We start from the raw sequence: 3973 nt of genomic DNA, 5'->3' as shown, positions 1-3973 counted from the left end.
CAAGAAAGGAAACATCGATTCCAAGAGAGCTTTTAAGCTAAGTTTTTGAGTAATTATCTCAAACCAAAGAAAGAAGTTTTGTTTTTACAAGCATATGAGCTAAGATATTTTGGGAGTAGTATTGAGAACCGATATGGGGACGAGTTTGAGTTCAGATAACTCACGTCTCCATAAACCATGTAGCCATCATGAGTAGTAAAGGATCATACTTTTTAGATAACTCCTTAAGATGCTTTTAGCGTAAGCTAGTGGATCCACTAAGTTAAGTGTTCTATATGACGGCAAAATATAAGATAGTTCTGGCAGCGTGGGTAAGACGCTTTATCACCACTTAGGCTCATAGTGGTGGTTGTCGGTTAGAGAAACTCCCACATAAACTATATTGCTTTTATTATATAAGTAAAGTTGAGTTTGTTATTGCATTTTCTTTAACGAACTAAGTTGTTTTTACTGTTTTATAAAGCTTTCCATATATTGCATGCGTATTGTTGCTTTATATTGAGTTGAGTACCCAGAGTCGAATATCATATCTTTGAGTTGAGTATCTAATCTTCTGAGTTGATTAAGTTGAGTAGTTTTGAGTATCCTTGAGTTTTCCTTTAGTTGAGTAAGTTTGAAATGAGGTAAGTATGTTTCCTTTTATATCAAGTTTCAAGCTTATGTTTATGTTTTAGAATTCCCCTTACATGCTCGTACATTCCACGTACTAAGTCATTTGGCCTGCATCTTTTCATGATGCAGGCACAAGTATTCAGGATCATCAATAGGAGATTCGTTGATACATCCGAGAGTTCAAGTTAGCTATGGTGAGCCTACTTATTTTCGGAGGATTTCATTTACTTTTTAATTTAGTCAGGATGTCGTGGTCTTGTCCCGACTTCCATCTTTATCAGTCAGAGGCTTCATAGATAGTCAATATAGTTGAGAAGTCTGTATTATTTATTTTATTAAATGTTTTAAAGACTTAAGTTGCCTATTTTATGGCGAGTCGAATAAGTTATTTTATTCAGAGTTATCTGTTGAGTTAAAGCTTTCTATTTAAGTTTCATGAATTTTATTCAGTTTTTAAGCTTTGTATGCTTGAGTTAGTCTTCCGCTTATAGTCAGCCAGGATGAAGGTTCGCTTGAGAACCAACAATGGTTCTCGAGTGCCGGCCACGTCCAGGGTGTAGGCTCGGGTCGTGACACCGACACTACAACCGAATGAAAGTCCTCTTGATTTTATGAGTAACACTTTGTGAAAATTAAAGTACACCAAGGGTAAGCTTATGGCATGTTAGGATATGTGAAATCTTTATTTGTGAGTGTGAGAGTGAATTTTATAAAAAAAATAGCCTTATGATTGAAATGCATTGTTGTTGGTGTGAAAGAAAGGCTATACTTAAATTGGTGAGGGCATTCACGAAACATGTTTGGTGCTTAATCTTGTTTGGTTTGTCTCTATGATATTGCATTATCCCGGAATTATTTGAGAAGAGTCATTCATCGAGGTTGTGAATTGTTGATTGGTAGACTATAAGAAAGAGTTGAAATTATTGCATGTAGTGTGTGCCACAAGATCATGATTAAATGTGTTTGGCCGATTGTAAAGCGAGGTGAGGAGTCCAAGGTTTAAGAGTGTGATTTGATAAGACAGAGATTGTTCGAGGACTAACAAATGTTTAAGTGTGGGGTGTTGATCTTTGGCATATTTATATGCCCAATTACTACAAATTACCCATCTTTAATGTAAGTTTTAGGACATTCATTGATCTAACTAGCATATTTTGGCTAAGGATTGCGATGATTGCATACTAATATACATGATTAGTGATTTTGTAGGTTACTAAGGGAAGTGATCGATTCAAGGAAGAAAAAGGAGTTGAAGGCGACAAGCGATTACAAGAGCAGAAGTTGGCGCGGCACCCCAGCACCACTGGAGCAGCAAAGGTGCGACGCGCCAAGCCCAAGCTGACTGAGACTGCTTTTAGGCTCACTGACAGCGCGGCGCGCCAGCTTGCCAGGCGCAATGCCCCATTAGTGTCCCGACTTCTCCAACAAAACACATTATTAAAAAGGATTCCTAATTGTAATAGACTTTGACCCTATTGTCCCCAACTATTATAAATTGACCCCTATGGCTCCATTGTTAGGGTTCGACTTTTTATTGGTGTGCAAGAGCAAGTATCAATGTTTGTAATAGGTTTTGATCTTCAAACTCTTCTATTTTCCAGAAATCGCATGAGCAATTGTATTTTGTGGCTTTCTAATAGCATGAGTGGCTAAACACCCTAGTTCTGAGGCAGTAGCTACGAATCGATTGTTGATTATTTAAGGCTTTATGAATTAATTCTTGGTTGTCATTATAAGTTACTTCTATATTCTTGTTTTAGTATTTTATGCTTGATCACCATAAGATAAATATATTGTCTAATCTTAAAATCGAGAGAGGAGGGATTAGATAGACCAAAGAATATAGAGAGCTTGATCGACCCATTTGATTGAGGTAGTTTGTGTTTAGGAGTGACTCCCGGATGAACAACCTACTTGGTTACGAAACAGGATGAAATATAAATGCTCGTCAGTTAGTCTATTTATCCCCGCTCAACGATGTAGTTAGATAGCTAACTGGAGTAGGCGACTAGAGCTGTGAACCCGACTCATACAATTAACCCTGTAAACCAGTAACTTGACAACTAAAATTAGTTCTGAGCAAATAATATGGTACATGAGATTCAATACATACTGCAGCCCTGGAATTGACTTTTACTTGCTTGAAACAACATCTTAAAATCGTTCAATCTTGGTTACTTTTATTGTCATGCCCTGAGCCTACACCCTGGGCGGGAGTGGCACTTGAAGACCATTGCTGGCCTCAAGCGGACCCTTGACATGGCTTACTAACTCAGCGGAAGACTTAACTCATCACATAAACATTTATGAAAAAACTAGAATATCATAAATGAACATTCAACTGGCCATTAAGGCAAACTCTAGTCTTTAACATGTGAAACGAAAAGTAAAGACAACTAAATTAACTAACTGATTGTCAGTCTATGAAGACTCTAAACAACTGAGATGGATGTCGGGACAGACCCACGACATCCTAATGAACTAATACTAGTCCTCTGGAATGCAAAGAGGCTCACCAACAGACTGAACTGCTCACTGGATCAACGATGCACTGGATGCCGATCCTAGTTACCTATATCTGCTTCATAAAACGATGCAGGCCAACTGACATCAGTACATTGAATGTACGAGTATGCGAGTTGGAATGCTAAAACAACACAGGCTGGAGAAGAATCTAAAAGAAACTGAAGAACTTACCTGACTCAACTCAACTCACCATGACTCAACTCATTTCAATATGCCATTTAAAACAAGTGCAATATAAAGAAACAAACTGTTTAAAAACATTCTGTCAACTCTGTGTGTATGCAAGGATACAACATAACTCTGAAATATATGTAAAAATACAAATAACTGTGTATATAATAATACAATAACTTCTGTGGGAGTTTCTCTAACCGACAACCATCATGTAAGAGCTATTGTGATGATACAACGATTTTCCTTACGCTGCCAGAGCATCCTATACCTTGCCAAGGGCATAGGACCTGAACTACTAAGTGGATCCACTAGTCTATGCTAAAAAGCACTAAAGGAATCATCTAAAAAGCATGAACCTTTTCTACCCATGATGGCTACATGGTTTATGGGGGCTGTGAGTTGTCTGAACTCTCCCCTACATCGGTGCTCAATACTACTCCCAAAAATATAATATAAGCTCTTATGTTTAAAAACATACTTCTTTTGTGATTTGAGATTAGTGCTCAAAAACTTAGCTCAAAGGGTATCTTGGAAATCAAAGTTTCCCCACTTGCTTCATTTAAAAAACGGTTACTCTTTTATGAAAACTAGCCCGAAGGCTCTTTGGAAATTGAGGTTTCCTTTCTTGTTTAAATGTGAAAACATTTACTCTTTACTGAAA

This window comes from Solanum tuberosum, unplaced genomic scaffold, assembly GCF_000226075.1.
Source record: "Solanum tuberosum cultivar DM 1-3 516 R44 unplaced genomic scaffold, SolTub_3.0 scf00069, whole genome shotgun sequence".
In the NCBI taxonomy this organism is placed as follows: Eukaryota; Viridiplantae; Streptophyta; class Magnoliopsida; order Solanales; family Solanaceae; genus Solanum; species Solanum tuberosum.
Note: the sequence above shows the minus strand (reverse complement) of the source record.